General features: G+C 38.5%; 1 pseudogene; it reads left to right on the top strand.

The window, feature by feature from the left end:
* The first annotated feature begins 2,363 nt into the window (after positions 1–2,363).
* The window catches only part of LOC104654219, a 39,102-nt pseudogene continuing 23,245 nt past the window's right edge, over positions 2,364–18,220 (top strand).

Here is an 18,220-nt window from a genome sequence, read left to right as displayed (position 1 = left end):
CTGGCACAAGACAGGGATGCCCTCTCTCACCACTCCTATTCAACATAGTGTTGGAAGTTCTGGCTAGGGCAATCAGGCAAGAGAAAGAAATCAAGGGTATCCAGTTAGGAAAAGAAGAAGTCAAATTGTCCCTGTTTGCAGATGACATGATTGTATATTTAGAAAACCCCATCGTCTCAGCCCAAAATCTCCTTAAGCTGATAAGCAACTCCAGCAAAGTCTCAGGATACAAAATTAATGTGCAAAAATCACAAGCATTCTTATACACCAGTAACAGACAAGCAGAGAGCCAAATCAGGAATGAACTTCCATTCACAATTGCTTCAAAGAGAATAAAATACCTAGGAATCCAGCTTACAAGGGATGTAAAGGACCTCTTCAAGGAGAACTACAAACCACTGCTCAGTGAAATCAAAGAGGACACAAACAAATGGAAGAACATACCATGCTCATGGATAGGAAGAATCAATATCGTGAAAATGGCCATACTCCCCAAGGTTATTTATAGATTCAATGCCATCCCCATCAAGCTACCAATGAGTTTCTTCACAGAATTGGAAAAAACGGCTTTAAAGTTCATATGGAACCAAAAAAGAGCCCGCATTGCCAAGACAATCCTAAGTCAAAAGAACAAAGCTGGAGGCATCACGCTACCTGACTTCAAACTATACTACAAGGCTACAGTAACCAAAACAGCATGGTACTGGTACCAAAACAGAGATATCGACCAATGGAACAGAACAGAGTCCTCAGAAATAATACCACACATCTACAGCCGTCTGATCTTTGACAAACCTGAGAGAAACAAGCAATGGGGAAAGGATTCCCTATTTAATAAATGGTGCTGGGAAAATTGGCTAGCCATAAGTAGAAAGCTGAAACTGGATCCTTTCCTTACCCCTTATACGAAGATTAATTCAAGATGGATTGGAGACTTAAATGTTAGACCTAATACCATAAAAACCCTAGAAGAAAATCTAGGTAGTACCATTCAGGACATAGGCATGGGCAAGGACTTCATGTCTAAAACACCAAAAGCAACGGCAGCAAAAGCCAAAATTGACAAATGGGATCTCATTAAACTAAAGAGCTTTTGCACAGCAAAAGAAACTACCATCAGAGTGAACAGGCAACCTACAGAATGGGAGAAAATTTTCGCAACCTACTCATCTGACAAAGGGCTAATATCCAGAATCTACAAAGAACTCAAACAAATATACGAGAAAAAAACAAACAACCCCATCAAAAAGTGGGCAAAGGATATGAACAGACATTTCTCAAAAGAAGATATTCATACAGCCAACAGACACATGAAAAAATGCTCATCATCACTGGCCATCAGAGAAATGCAAATCAAAACCACAATGAGATACCATCTCACACCAGTTAGAATGGCAATCATCAAGAAGTCAGGAAACAACAGGTGTTGGAGAGGATGTGGAGAAATAGGAACACTTTTACACTGTTGGTGGGATTGTAAACTAGTTCAACCATTATGGAAAACAGTATGGCAATTCCTCAAGGATCTAGAACTAGATGTACCATATGACCCAGCCATCCCACTACTGGGTATATACCCAAAGGATTATAAATCATGCTGCTATAAAGACACATGCACACGTATGTTTATTGCAGCACTATTCACAATAGCAAAATCTTGGAATCATCCCAAATGTCCATCTGTGACAGACTGGATTAAGAAAATGTGGCACATATACACCATGGAATATTATGCAGCCATAAAAAAGGATGAATTTGCGTCCTTTGTAGGGTCATGGATGCAGCTGGAAACCATCAATCTTAGCAAACTATCACAAGAACAGAAAACCAAACACCACATGTTCTCACTCATAGGTGGGAACTGAACAATGAGATCACTTGGACTCGGGAAGGGGAACATCACACATCGGGGCCTATCATGGGGAGGGGGTGGGGGGAGGGATTGCATTGGGAGTTATACCTGATATAAATGACGAATTGATGGGTGCTGACGAGTTGATGGGTGCAGCACACCAACATGGCAGAAGTATACATATGTAACAAACCTGCACGTTATGCACATGTACCCTAGAACTTAAAGTCTAATATAAATAAATAAATAAATAAATAAATATGAAATAAAATAAAATAAAATAAATCAAGATAGCCCACTACTTTTCCTATGTAATGAAAACTGTGTTATTCCCAGCTTTCCAGGGAGTACTATTGCTTCCGGACCAGGTTTCTGTATTTATGCAAAGTAAATCAGATGCTCGTGCTAAACTTAAAAAACATATATATATCCAGGGGCCAAAGGGAGATCTTTACAGAACAGGGACAATGACTTTCATTGGCTGACACAGAGAAGCCCAAGAAACTTGACCATGAATGTTTCTCGGAGCCCCAGAAGCCCCAGTGATTCCTCCACAGAATCTAAGAGCAACCGTGCAGGAGAGAGCAGCTCCACCAAGATGCAGTCAAATGCCCCAAAATGTCAGAAAGTGGAACTGGGTCCTCAGACAGGTGCAGAACCAGCCCCAGTGCAGCCAGGTCCCCACCACCCTGCATAGCTGCCCCTGGAACTGCCCCAGGGTCCACAGCTTCCCCAGAGGGAGGTGATCGTTGTGGTCTTGGAACCAGGAATGGTCCTGCAACTGCCCCTGGGAGAGGAGGTTCTGGTTCTGCACTCACAGAGAGCCCTGCAGCTCAGCCCCCTCCATGTGCTTCTCCTGATGGTCCCTGAGCAGGTCTGATATCCTTGAAAGATCTCTTGTTCCCTGTTCATGCCTGCTGGCTCATGCTGATAAGCACAGAAACCACCTGAGAGATCAACGTTGAAGATGGATCTGTGAGAACCCAGAGAGCAGAGAATGTGTGTGTGGCACCTGCAGTAGCAAAGGGTGAGGCTCCTCACACCTGTTGCGACCCCCAGCAAACCCCATGCCTGGAATCAGCCCTTCTTCCCAGTACATCCTGAACCTCAAACCTTGCTACAGAGAGTCAATGCCCCAGGACTCCTCTCAGATGCCCAAGCCTGGTCTCTGGAGAAAGACTTTGCCTGAAGAACTCAAATTGGATCTCCATGTTGTGAAGCAACTGCCCAGCTCTTCCCTAAGACCTCTTCCTCCCTTGTGCTGCCCAGGGCCCAGAATTTGCCCAAGGTTCAACACAGGCTAATGTGCAAGACCCAAAGACATCTTTTCCAAGGCTTATGGGCCAAGAGCCCTCATGCCCCAGACAAGAATCAGAAACACACTATTAAGAATCAAGCACGCCTGTTTTCTCATGATGTCTCCCTGCACAGACATCTCTGCACATTGACGGAGGGAGCCACTGCACATACTGGATAAGTGGAGAAATGTGGCGTCCTCTCACCTGAACCACTTACCTTTACTTTGTTCTGCTTCAGCTGCTAAAAATAAAAATAAAAAAAAGAGCAACCTAAAGTTTGGGAAAGAAAATATTTGCAAATCTCACACACATGCAAGGACTCCTACCCAGGATATAGGAAGAGTTGTCAAAACTCCAATGGGGAAAAAAAATGATTCTGTTTAAAAACCAGCAAAAGACTTGAACAGACGCTTCCCCAAAAGGGATGTAAGGAATCACTTCAAAAGGTGTTCAGCATCTCTCCCCTGGGGGAAAGGCACATCAAATACACCTTGAAATACAACCAGGAAGCTATTAGGCCACCGTGACAATGACTGACCATGCTGGGGGCTGCAGAAAATGTGGAGCAGCTGGAACACTCCGACAGTGCTGATTGGAATCAAAATGGTACAACCCACCAGGAGAATAGTTGATTGTTCCATATTCAATGCAATGGGCACTCATCACTGAAGTCAGCCATCCCACACTGAAACAGTTGTTCTAGAGAAATTAGAATTCATGTTGACAAGGCTGAGGACAATGGTTTTTAGCAGCTGTCTTCACCATATCCAACATGTGGAAGGAGGTTTGTCATTTCTTCCATAGTAAATAGAAACACAAACTCTGACCCATTCCTACAATTAGGTGCAATTCAACAATAGATGAGATTTTTGTGTCAAATTCAGTTCTGAAGTGTGATACTTGATTCACTTGTTGAAATAATTGATGGTATGTTTAGAAAATTAGTGGGGGTTAAAATTATCTTGGAACTGTAACTCTTGGAAATCTACATGGGTGACAGGAATATCTGACCAAAATTAACTTTCCAATGGAGATGGGGTTCAGATATATCTTTATCATTGTGGTTTGAATTATATTTGTAATAATCATGGCTAGATTTCTTGGGTTAATGAAAATGTTAGAAATATTTTTAAAAAGACAGAAATGAGAGATAAGGCATCATGCTTGGAAGTGGTGTGATGAAAAAATTTTATGCTACTTTATTATTTGTTCCTGATAATTATAGTTATCATGTAATAAATGATTTTATGAGCCAAGAACTATTCTATACCTGTATTGTCTCACTTACTTTTTTAGGTAGCCAAAATTATGTGCATTTTTAAAGAGAAAAAATTGATTCTCAGATAATTTAAATTGCTGGCTTGCTTAAGTATACATACCAAGGCGGTGGTAAATCTGGATTGAATCTTTATTATATCTAACCCCAGAGCTTATGACTGGAATTGTGTACTAGAGTTGTAGAAGGCAATATTTGTAAATGTTCTCCTGGTTATACTAGCCAAGGAATTCTGGAAAGAAGGAGTGATGTGAAAGTTACAAAAAAATGAAGGATCCCAGACTTCTAGTTATTAATCTGCTGTGTAAAAAGCTTGAAAGCAGTCACTTTCTTCCACAGAAGAAGAAAGCTGAATATACATAAATCAGTAAATATTCTTACATCCATTAGAGAAGTGAGATGAAAGGGCAAACTGCTCCCCTAAATACTGAAGACAGACAGGTGAGTACAGAGAACTGTAACTTACTAGAGTAAAAATTCATGAACAGAAATCTTCTTGAGAATGAGTACTGGGGTAAAGAAACCTAAACCGTACTTCATAAATTGCTGAAAGCTCAGTGGGGTGGTTTGAGATTTAAAAACACTACCTCTCTCCCACACACATTTTTTTTTTTAATTTTATTTAATTTTATTTTTATAATTTTTTTTATTTCTTTCTTTCTAAAAAATTTCAATAGCTTTGGGGGTGCTGTATTTTTTTGTTACGTGGATGAATTATATAGTGGTAAATTTGGAGATTTTAATGCACCCATCACCTGAGTAGTGTACATTGTACCTAATGTGTAGTTTTTTATCTCTGGCCTCTCTCCCGCCCTCCCACTTGTGAGTCTCCAAAGTCCATTATATCACTCTGTATGCTTTTATATACTCCTAGTTTAGCTCCCACTTGTAAATAGGATCATATGGTTTTTGCTTTTCCACTCTTCTGTTACTTCACTTAGAATCATGGCCTCTAGCTCCATCCAAATTGCTGCAAAAAAAAAAAAAAAAAAAAAAAAAAAACAAGAAACAAAAAAAACACTGTTTTGTTCCTTTTAATGGCTGAGTAGTATTCCATGGTGTACATATACATCACATTTTTTTTTTTATCCACTCATTAGTCCATAGGCACTTCGGTTAGTCTATATCTTTGCAATTGTGAATTGTGCTGCTATAAACATACAGGTGCAAGTGTCTTTTTCTGTTTTTAAATTTTTATTATTTATTTTTAATGTAATTTTTTTTTTCTTAATTTTACTTTAGTCCCAGGATACATGTACAGAACATGCAGGTTTGTTACATAGGTATATGGGTGCCATGGTGGTTTGCTGCACCTATTAACCCATCATCTAGGTTTTAAGCCCCACATGCATTAACTATTTGTCCTGATGCATTCTCTCCCCTCACCCCCGCAACCCAACAGGCCCTGGTGTGTGACGTTTCCCTACCACGTGTCCATGTGTTCTCATTGTTCAACTCCCACTTCTGAGTGAGAACATGTAGTGTTTGGTTTTCTATTCCTGCATTAGGTTGCTGAGGATGACAGCTTCCAGCTTCATCCATGTCCTTACAAAGGACATGATTTCATTCGTTTCTATGACTGCATATTATTTCATGGTGTATATGTACCACATTTTCTTTATCCAGTCAATCACTGGTGGGCATTTGAGTTGGTTCTATGTGTTTGCTGTTATAAATAGTGCTGTAATAAACATATGTGTGCTTGTGTTCTTATAGCAGAATAATTTATATTCCCTTGGGTATATACCCAGTAATGGAATTGCTGGGTCAAATGGTATTTCTGGTTTTAGATCCATAAGGAACCCCCACACTGTCTTTCACAATGGTTGAACTAATATACATTCCCACAGTGTAAAAGCATTCCTATTTCTCCACAGCTTCTCCAGCATCTATTGTTTCTTGACTTTTTAATAATCACCATTCTGGCAGGCATGAGACAGTATCTTGTTGTGGTTTTAATTTCCATTTCTCTAATACTAAGTGGTAGTGAGCTCTTTTTCATATGTTTCTTGGCCACATACATATCTTCTTTTGAGAAGTGTCTGTTCATATCCTTTGCCCACTTTTTGATGGGGTTGTTTGTTTTGTTCTTGTAAATTTCTTTAAGTTCCTTGTGAATTCTGAATATTAGACTTTTGTCAGATGGGTAGATTGCAAAAATTTTCTCTCATTCTGTAGGTTGGCCTGTTCACTCTGATGATAGTTTCTTTTGCTGTGCAGGAGCTCTTTGGTTTAATTAGATCCCCTTTGTCAATTTTAGCTTTTGTTGCAATTGCTTTTGGCATTCTTATCATTAAATCTTTGCCCATGCCTATGTCCTGAATGGTATAGCCTAGGTTTTCTTTCTTCTCGATTTTTTACGGTTTTGGGTTTTACATTTAAGTCTTTAATCCATCTGGAATTAATAATAAGGTGTAAGGAAGGGGTCCAGTTTCAGTTTTCTGCATATGGCTAGGCAGTTTTCCCAACACCATTTATTAAATAGTGAATTATTTCCCCACTACTTGTATTTGTCAACTTTGTCAAAGATCAGATGGTTGTAGATGTCTAGTGTTATTTCTGAGGTCTCTGTTCTGTTCCATTGTTCTGTATATCTGTTTTGGTACAAGTACCATGCTGTTTTGGTTACTATAACCTTGTAGTATAGTGTGAAGTCATGAAATGTGATGCCTCCAGCTTTGTTCTTTTTGCTTAGGATTGTCTTGGCTATACAGGCTGTTTTTTGGTTCTATATCAAATTTAAAGTAGTTTTTTCTAATTCTGTGAAGAATCTCAGTGGTAGTTTGATGGGAATAGCATTGAATCTATAAATTACTTTGGGTAGTATGGCCATTTTCACAATATTAATTCTTCCTATTCAAGAGGATGGAATGTTTTTCCATTTGGTTGTATCCTCTTTTATTGCACTGAGCAGTGGTTTGTAGTTCTCCTTGAAGAGATCTTTCACATCCCTTGTTTACTGTATTCCTGGGTATTTTATTATCTTTGTAGCAATTGTGAATGGGAGTTGATTTCTAATTTGGCTCTCTGCTTGTCTCTTGGTGTATAGGAATGCTTGTGATTTTTCACGTTGATTTTGTATCCTGAGACTTTACTAAAGTTGCTTATCAGTTTACGGAATTTTGGGGCTGAGATGATGGGAATGGGGTTTTCTAAACATAGAATCATGACATCTGCAAAGAGAGACAATTTGACTTTGTCTCTTTCTATTTGAATACCCTTTATTTCTTTCTCTTGCCTGATTGCCCTGGCCAGAACTTCCAATACTATGTTGAATAGGAGTGGTGAGAGAGGGGATACTTGTGACAGTTTTCGAAGGAAATGCTTCCAGCTTTTGCACATTCAGTATGATATTGGCTGTGGGTTTGCATAAATAGCTCTTATTATTTTGAGATTTTTAATCAATGCCTAGTTTATTGATAGTTGTTAACATGAAGGGATGTTGAATTTTATTGAAAGCCTTTTTTGCATCTATTGAGATAATCGTGGTTTTTATCTTTGGTTCTGTTTATGTGATAGATTATGTTTAATGACTTGTGTATGTTGAACCAGCCTTGCATCCCAAGAATGAACCTGACTTGATCATGATGGGTAAGCTTTTATGTACTGCTGAGTATGGTTTGCCAGTATTTTATTGAGGATTTTTGCATCAGTGTTCATCAGGGATATTGGCTTGAAGTTTTCTTTTTTTGTGTGTGTCTCTGTCAGGTTTTGGTATCAGGATAATACTGGCATCAAAAAATGAGTTAAGGAGGAGTTGCTCCTTTTCAGCTGCTTGGAATAGTTTCAGAAAGAATGGTACCAACTCCTCTTTGTACCTCTGGTAGAATTTGGTTGTGAATCCGTCTAGTCCTGGGTTTTTTTGTTTTTTTTTTTTTTTTATTGGTAGGTAGAAGTTGATTAATTTTTTCCTCAATTTCAGAACTTGTTATTGGTCTATTCAGGGATTTGACTTCTTCCTGGTTTAGTCTTGGGAGGCTGTATGTGTCCAGGAATTTATCTATTTTTTCTTGATTTTCTTGTTTATTTGTGTAAAGGTGTTTTTGGTACTCTCTGATGGTCGTTTGTATTTCTGTGGGGTCAATGGTGATATCCCCTTTATCATTTTTTATTGTGTCTGTTTGATTCTTCTCTCTTTTCTTCTTTTTCATTCCAGTTAGCGGTCTATTTTGTTAATTTTTTTTTTAATTGTTTCTGGATTCCTTGAATTTTGAAGGACTTTTTTGGTCTCTATCTCCTTTAGTCCTGCTCTGATCTTAGTTATTTCTTGTCTTCTCCAAGATTTTGGATATATTTGCTCTTGCTTCTGTTTTTTTTCTTTTCTTTTCTTTTCTTTTTTTTTTTTTTTTTTTTTTTTTTCTGTGACACTAGGGTGTTGATTTGAGGTCTTTCTAGCTTTCTGATGTGGTCATTTGGTGCTGTAAATTTCCCTCTTAACACTGTCTCAGCTGTGTTCCAGGGATTCTGGTACGTGGTCTCTTTGTTCTCATTGGTTCCAAAGAACTACTTGATTTCTGCTTTAATTTCATTATTTACCCAGGAGTCATTCAGGAACAGGTTGTTCAATTTCCATGTAGTTGTGTGGTTTTGAGTGAGTTTCTTAATTCTGAGTTCTAATTTGATCGTGCTGTGGTCTGAGAGACTATTGGTTATGATCTCAGTTCTTTTGCATTTGCTGAGCGGTGTTTTACTTCCAATTATGCAGTTGATTTTATGGCACTGAGAATGATGTATATTCTGTTCTTTTGTGGTGGAGAGTTCTGTGGACATCTATTAGGTCCACTTGATCCAGAGTGGTGTTCAAGTCCGGCATATCCTTGTTAATTTTCTGTCTCATTGATCTGTCTAATATTGACAGTGGGGTGTTAAAGTCTCTCATTATTATTTTGTGGGAGTCTAAGTCTCTCTGTAGGTCTCTAAGAGCTTGTTTTATGAATCTGGGTGCTCCTATATTGGGAGCATATATATTTAGGATAGTTAGCTCTTCTTGTTGAATTGATCCTTTTACCGTTATGTAATGCCCTTCTTTGTCTTTTTCGATTTGTGTTGGTTTAAAGTCTGTTTTGTCAGAGACTAGGATTGCAACCCCTGCTTTTTTTTTTTCTTTCCATTTGCTTAGTAAATTTTTTTCATCCTTTTATTTTGAACCTATGTGTGTCTTTGCCTGTGAGATGAGTCTACTGAATACAGTACACTGATGAGTCGTGATTCTTTATCTAATTTTCCAGTCTGTGTCTTTTAATTGGATCATTTAGCCCTTTTACATTTAAGGTTAATATTGTTATGTGTGAATTTGATCCTATCATCATGATCCTAGTTGTTATTTTGCATTTTAGTTGAAACAGTTTCTTCATAGTGTCATTGGCTTTTATATTTTGGTGTGTTTTTGCTATGACTGATACCAGTTTTTCCTTTTCATATTTAGTGCTTCCTTCAGAAGCTCTTGCAAAGCAGGCCTGGTGGTGATGAAATCCCTCATCATTTGCTTGTCTGAAAAGAATTTTACTTCTCCTTTGCTTATGAAGCTTAGTTTGGCTGGATATGAAATTCTAGGTTAAAAATTCTTTTGTTTAATAATGCGAAATATTGACCCCCACTCTTTTCTGGCTTATAGGGTTTCTGCTGGGAGATCTGCTGTTAGTCTGATGGGCTTCCCTTTCCCAGAAAGACCTGGTCTTTCTCTCTGGTTGCCCTTAACATTTTTTCCTTCATTTCAACCTTGAAGAATCTGATGATTATGTGTCTTGGGGTTGATCTTCTTGTGGACTATTTTAGTGGGATTCTCTGGATTTCCTGAATTTGAATCTTGGCCTGTCTTGCCCAGCTGGGGAAGTTCTCCTGGATAATATCCTGAAGTGTGTTTTGCAACTTGATTCCATTCTCCCCATCTCTTTCAGGTACTCCAACCAATCATAGGTTCAGACTTTTTACATAGCTCCGTATTTCTCAGAGGTTTTATTCATTCCTTTTTTCCCTTTTTCTCTAATCTTGTCTACCTGCCTTATTTCAGGAAGATGGTCTTCAAACTCTGATATTCTTTCCTTCACTTCATTGATTCAGCTATTGATACTTGTGTATGTTTCACGAAGTTCTCATGCTGTGTTTTTCAACTCCATCAGGTCATTTATGTTTCTCTCTAGACAGGTTATTCTAGTTAGCAGCTCCCGTAACCTTTCATCAAGGTTCTTAGCTTTTTGAATTGGGTTAGAACATACTCCTTTAGCTCAGCAGAGTTTGTTATTACCCACCTTCTGAATCCTACTTCTGTCAATTTATCCATCTCATCTTCCATCCAGTTTCGTCCCCTTGCTGGAGAGGTATTGTGATCATTTGGAGGAGAAGAGGCACTCTGGTCTTTTGCGTTTTCAGCATTTTTTCATAGATTCTTTCTCATCTTCTTGAATTTGTCTAGTTTTGATTTTTGAGCTTGCTGACTCTTGGATGAGGTTTTGTTGGGGACAAAGTGCCTGGAGATGTCACTTGAGGAGTCTGGAGAACAACGAAGATGGGTGTCTTCTTCTTCCTCTGGGATCTCTGACTTCGAGGGGCACTAACCTGATGCCAGTAGGTATGCTCTTGTATAGGATGTCTCACAACCCCCTTGTTTGATGGTCTCACCCACTTTGGTGGCACAGGGAGCAGGACTCATTTAATGAAGCACTTTGGCTGTCCCTTGGTGGAGCGGGTGTGCTGCACTGGCAGGAAACCCACTCATCAGGTCTGCCTGGATTCCTCAGAACTATCAGGAGGAAAGACTAAGTCGGCTGCTCTATGGAGACTACGGCCACCTCTCCCACTAGAGGCTCAGGCCCAGGGAGATCAGAGTTTTCTGCTCCTGAGCCCCTGACTAGAGTTGTTCGAGTTCCTGCATTGAGGCCTCACCCAGTGAGGAGGGATGGGTCAGAGTCAGGCCTGAAGCGGCACTCTGGCTACAGTCTGCCACAGCCAGTATGTTAGGCTGTCGGGGATACTTCTTGGGACCAAGCTGTCCAGCCTCTCTGGCTCCAGCAGGGGAAAAGCACAGGCTGGAGCTATAGAGATGGCTGCTGCCTTTCCCTGCCTTTCCCCTCCTATTCCTCCCCCTACCCCCAGTTTAGTCCCTTAGGCGGCTAACAGTCCTATTGTTGGCTGCCACCCCTCCCCCAAGGAGCTCAGATGGCTTAGACAGCAGGTAGCCACAGCTGTGGTGATGGTTGCCCCTCCCCCCAGGAACATGGCAGGCTTAAGCAGATTCTAGCTAAGTGGCTGTTGAGAATCTAGGTGACTCTCTGATTGGGACCCTAGACCTTGATGGCGTGGGCTGATGAGTGGGATCTTCTCACCTATTGATTGCACAGTTCCATAGAAAAAGCATGGTTTTTCAGGCTGGGTAGCAGGGTTACTCACTGCCTCCCTTGGCCAGGGGATAGGGACTCTCCTGCACCATTTGACTCCCAGGTAGGCCACATCACACTGCTCTTCCTTCATTTCCATGGGTCACGCCAGGCACCTAGTCAGTCCTGACAACAAAACCTGATACCCTGGTTGCCAGTGCTGGATTCACATGCTGTTTTAGTTCTTTTCGATGTGAGCCTCTGATCGCCACTATTTATAGTCAGCCATCTCTGCCCTGTCCCCCTCCCACACACTTTTATAAGTTTTACTTTTAGGAGCCCTAAAAGATTCTCACAGTTGAAGACCAAAGAAAAAAGAAAAAAAGAAAAATGCAAAAAGAAAAATCCTCATACTTCTCTCAAGGGAGGAGTAAAGTAGCATTTATGAGATACATTCAGAACATTCTGCTCTTCTTAACAAGGCCTGACCTCAAAAGAACGTATTTCACCGGAACCTAACTAACTGGGTTGTTGCCAGAGCTTAAATTGCCTCAGGGAGGGGATAAAACCAACTCTTGCCCACTCTAGCCTCTCATATAGGAGAAGGAAAATACTCTAGGTTAGCTGCTTCAGTGAAGAAAGAGGGGCTGAAAAGCACGTGTGAAGATAACAGCCCACTAAAAGACTGAGACCTAATGATATAACTTTAGAATGTGTCCCCTCCGGCCGGGTGCGGTGGCTCACACCTGTAATCCCAGCACTTTGGGAGGCCGAGGCGGGCGGATCACGAGGTCAGGAGATCGAGACCATCCTGGCTAACACAGTGAAACCCCGTCTCTACTAAAAAAACTAGACGGGCGAGGTGGTGGGCGCCTGTAGTCCCAGCTACTCGGGAGGCTGAGGCAGGAGAATGGCGTAAACCCAGGAGGCGGAGCTTGCAGTGAGCCGAGATCGCTCCACTGCACTCCAACCTGGGTGACAGAGCGAGACTACGTCTCAAAAAATAATAATAATAATAAAGAAAAGAATGTATCCCCTCCTCCTACACCTTACCAACCTTACCATAGTATCAGAATAGCTCCTAAATAATCATCCAGGGGCACAACTAAATAGAATGGTAGATATAGAACCTTACTTGGAAGAAAAGTCTCTAGGGAGTCCCAAAGACAGCAGGAGAGACAAAGCAAGGACACCAGAGGAAATTTTTGCCTCTGACACCAACAGATATAACAAACAGTAAACATAGTTATAACCCTTATCCAGATAAACATAATATCTCTCACTAAAGTTTACTTACCTGAACTTCTTTTCACCGAATATCATATATGACTCTTAACAAAAAATAAGGTATAATTTTTTTTAAAGTCTGAAAAGAGAGAAAGCAAGAGAACCAGACTCAAATATGGCAAAGAAGTTGGAAATATCAGACAGAAATTTAAAACAAGCGTGATTCATATTCTAATGATCCTAATGGAAAAAGTGGACAATATACAAAAGCAGATGGGTAATGGAAGCAGAAATATGAAATCTCAAAGAATCAGAAAGAAATGCTACAAATAAAAAAAACCCAGAATATTATGAGAAATGAAGAATGGTCTCAGCAGAAGGCTAAACATGACCAAGAAAATAATCAAGGAGCTTAAAGAAACTTCTGAAACTGAAATGCAAAGAGAAAAAAAGAGTGAAGAGACAGAATGGTTTATTCAAGAGCAGATGGACTATTACAAAATAAGTAAATACACATAGTGAGAATACCAGAAGAAGAAGAGGGAAAGACAAAGAACAAATGTTTGAAACAATAGTGACTGAGGACTTTCCCAAATTAACAACAGACATCAAACAACAGATCAGAACATTAGGCAGGAAAAATATCAAAACCAAACAAAACTATACCTAGGCATATCATATTCAAACTGTAAAAAATCAAAGACAGAAAAAAATCTTAAAAGAAGTCAGGGTAGGGGAAGCATTTTTCCTATAGAGGAATACCTAGATCAGACTTCTTTTCAGAAATCACGTAAGCAAGAAGAGAGTAGAGTTAAATATTTAGTGTTGAAAGAAAAAACAATACATCATTAGAATTTCATATCCAGTAAAATTATCATTCAAAAGTGAAGAAAAATCATTTTCTCTGAAAACCAAAAATGTAGGGGATTTGTTGCTGGTAGACCTGTTTTACAAGAAATATTAAAAGAAATTCTTCAGAAAAAGGGAAAATGATATAGGCCACAAACATGGATCTACATAAAGAAAGGAATAGCAATAGAGAAGATATAAATTGAGGTAAAATAAAATCTTTTGCATTTTCTATTCTTAACTTATCCAACAGAAAACAGTTTGTTCCAAATAATAACAGTAACACTATAGCCTATATTTGTGACTTATGTATAGGTATAATGAATGGCAACAATGTATAAGGGTTAAGAGAGGGAAATTTGGAATACTATGATAAGATTGTTTTTTGCCTATATAAATTTATAAGGTATAAGTGCAATTTTGTTATATGCATAGATTGCGTAGTGGTCAACTCACAGCTTTAAGGGTGTACATCACACAAATAACATACATTTTACCCATTAAGCAATTTCTCATCTTGCACTCGCCCTCCCACTCCTTCATCCTTCAGAGTCCCCATTGTCTGTCATTATACTCTCTGTATCTATTTGTGTGAATATTTTAGCTCCCATTTATAAGTGAGAACATACGATATTTTTCTATCTGTGTGTGACTTGTTTCACTTATAATAATGGCCTCCAGTCCCATGCATGTTACTGCAAAAGACATCATTTCATTATTTTTTATGGTTGGATAGTATTCCACTTTGTATATAAACCACATTTTCTTTATCCAATCATCTATTGACGGACACTCAAGCTGATCCCATATATTTGCTATTGTGAACACTGCTGTAATAAACATATGAGGACAGATATCTGTTTAATATAGATTTATTTTCCTTGGGGTAGGTATCAAATAATGAGATTGCTGAATTGAATGACATTTCTAATTTTAGTTCATTGACAAATCTCTATACTGTTTCCCATCAAGGTTGTACTAATTTACATTCCCTCCAACAGTGCAAACTAGTTCCCTCTCGACATTACGTAGGTATACTTGTGTCATGGGAGTTTGTTGTACAGATTATTTCATCACCCAGATATTAAGCCTAGTACCCATTAGTTATTTTTTTTTATACTCTCCCACCTCCCACCCCCACACTCTGATAGGCCCCAGTGTGTTTTCTGCCCCTCTTTGTATCCATGCATAGTCATCATTTAGCTCCCACTTATGGGTTAGAACATGCAGTATTTGGTTTTCTGTTCCTGTTAGTTTGCTAAGGATAATGGATTCTTTGCTATTATAAATGGTGCTTCAATAGACATATACATGCATGCATATTTATAATAAAATGATTTTTATTCCTTTGGGTATATCCCCAGTAATTGGATTTCTGAGTCAAATGATAGTTCTGTTTGTAGCTCTTTGATGAATCACCACACTGCTTTCTACAATAATTGAGCTAATTTACACTCCCACCAACAGTGTATAGGCATTTTCTTTTCTACAGAACCTTGTCAGCCACTGTTATTTTTTTAGTTTTTTATAATAAGTCATTCTGACTGGTGTGAGATGGTATCTCATTGTGGATTTGATTTGGCTTTGCATTTCTCTAATGATCAGTGATATTGAGGTCTTGTTTTTTTTTTTTTTTTTTTTTCCCCATAGGCTTCTTGATCACATGTATGTCTTCTTTTGAAAAGTGCCTGTTTATGTTTTTTGCCCAGTTTTTAATGGGGTTGTTTGCTTATTGCTAGTAAATTTGCTTAAGTTTCTTATAGATACTGGATATCAGACCTTTGTCAGATGCATAGTTTGCAAATATTTTCTCCCATTTGGCAGGTTGTCGGTTACTCTGTTGATAGTTTCTTTTGTCATGAAGAAGCTCTTTAGTTTAATTAGATACCATTTATCAATTTTTGCTTTTGTTGCCACTGCTTTTGGTGTCTTTGTCATGAAATCTTTGCCTGGTCCTATATCGAGAATGGAACTGCCTAGATTGTCTTCCAGGGTTTTATAGTTTTGGGTTTTATATTTAAGTCTTTAATCCATGTTGAGTTGATTTTTGTATATTGAGTAAGAAAGGGGTCCAGTTTCAATCTTCTGCATATGGCTAGCCAGTTATCTCAGCACAATTTATTGAATTGAGAGTTCTTTCCTATTGCTTGTTTTTGTCAACTTGGTTGAAAGTCAGATGGTTGTAGGTGCAAGGCCTTATTTCTAGGCTCTCTATTATTCTAGTTCAGTCTATGTGTCTGTTTTTGTACCAGTACCATGCTGTTTTGGTTATTGTAGCCCTGCAGCATACTTTGAAGTTGGGTAATGTAATGCCTCCTGCTTTATTCATTTTGCTTAGAATTGCCTTGACTATTCGAGCTCATTTTTTGTTTCATATGAATTTTAAAATAGTTTTTTTTTTCTAGTTCTATGGAGAATTTCATTGGTAGTTTGATAGGAATAGCATTGAATCTGTAAATTGCTTTTGCCAGTATGGCCAATTTAATGGTACTTATTCTTCCTATGCATGAGCATAGAATGATTTTAATTTGTTGTATCATCTCTGATTTCCTTGAGAAGTGTTTTGTAATTCTCATTGTAGACATCTTTCATCTTCCTGGTTAGCTGAATTCCTAGATATTTCATTCTTTTTATAGAGATGGTAAATGGGATTGGGTTTCTGATCTGACTCTTGGTTGACATTGTTGATGTATAAAAGTGCTAGTGATTTTTACACGTTGATTTTGTATTCTGAAACTTTGTTGATGTTGCTTATCAGTTTTAGGAGCGTTTGGGCCAAGACTGTGGGGTTTTCTAGATATAGAATCATGTCATCTGCAAACAGGGATAGTTTGACTTCCTCTCTTCCTGTTTGGATGCCTTTCATTTCTTTCTCTTGCCTAATTGCCCTTTACAGGAATTCTCATACTATGTTTGATAGGAGTGGTGAGAGAGAGCATCTTTGTCTTGTGCCAGTTTTCAAGAGGAATGCGTCCTGATTTTGCCCATTTTATATGATGTTGGCTGTGGATTTGTCATAGATGGCTCTTATTATTTTGAGATATTTTCCTTCAATACCTAGTTCATTGAGAGTTTTTAACATAAAAGGATACTAAAGTTTTTATTGAAAGCCTTTTCTGCATCTTATTGAAATAATCATGTGTTTTTTGCCTTTAGTTTGTATATCTGATGAATCACATTTATTGATTTGCATATGTTGAACCAACCTTGCATCCAGGGATAAAGCCTACTTGATCGTGGTGGATTAGCTTTTTGATGTGCTGCTGAACTTGGTTTGCTAGTATTTTGTTGAGAATTTTTACATCAATGTTCCTCAAGGATATTGGCCTAAAGTTTTCTTTTGTTGTGTCTCTGCCAGGATTTGGTATCAGGATGATTCTGGCCTCATAGAATAAGTTGGGGAGAAGTCCCTTCTCCTGAATTTTTTGGAATAGTTTCAGTCGGAATGGTACCAGCTCTTCTTTGTATGCTGGTAGAATCTGGCTGTAAATCCATCTGGTCCTCAGCTTTCTTTGGTTGGTAGGCCATTTATTTCTAATTCAGTTTCAGAGCTTATTATTGGTGTGTTCAGGGATTGAATTTCTTCCTGGTTCAGTCTTCGGAGGGTGTGTGAGTCCAGGAATGTGTTCTTTTTTTCTAGAGTTTCTAGTTTATGTACATAGAGGTATACATCCTAGTCTTTGATGGTTATTTGCATTTCTGTGGGATAGTGGTAATATCCCTTTTGTCATTTGTAAATGCCTTCGCTTGAATCTTTTTTCTCATTAGTCTAACTAGTGGTCTATTGATTTAATTAATTTTTTTCAAATAATCACCTCCTGAATTTGTCGATCTTTTGTATGGGTTTTCATGTCTCTATCCTCTTGAGTTCAGCTCAGATTTTGGTTATTTATTGTCTTCTGCTAGTTTTAGTATTGGTTTTATCTTGCTTCTCTAGCTCTTTTATTTGTGATGCTCCACTGTTAATTTTCTAACTGTTTAATGTGGACATTTAGTGCTATGCATTTCCCCGTTAACACTGCCATAGCTGTGTCCCAAAAATTCTGGCATGTTGTATCATTGTTCTCACTAGTTTCAAAGAACTTCTTCATTTCTGTCTTAATTTTATCATTTACTCAAATATCATTCAGTAGCAGATTGTTTAATTTCCATGTGATTGCATGATTTTGAGCAATTTTCTTAGTCTTGATTTCTATTTTTATTGTGCTATAGTCCAACTGTGTGTTTGGTATGACATCGGTTCTTTTGCATTTGCTGATATTGTTTTATGTCTGATAGTGTGGTCAATTTTAGAGTATTTGCAATATGCCAATGAAGAGAATGTATATTTTGTTGTTTTCATAAGGAGAGTTCTGTAGATGTTTGTCAGGTCCATTTAGTCCAATATTGAGTTCAGATCCTGAAT

This window comes from Rhinopithecus roxellana, chromosome 7 (genome assembly GCF_007565055.1).
Source record: "Rhinopithecus roxellana isolate Shanxi Qingling chromosome 7, ASM756505v1, whole genome shotgun sequence".
Lineage (NCBI taxonomy): Eukaryota > Metazoa > Chordata > Mammalia > Primates > Cercopithecidae > Rhinopithecus > Rhinopithecus roxellana.
The sequence above is the reverse complement of the archived record's forward strand: the minus strand, read 5'-3'. Positions and strand labels throughout refer to the sequence as shown.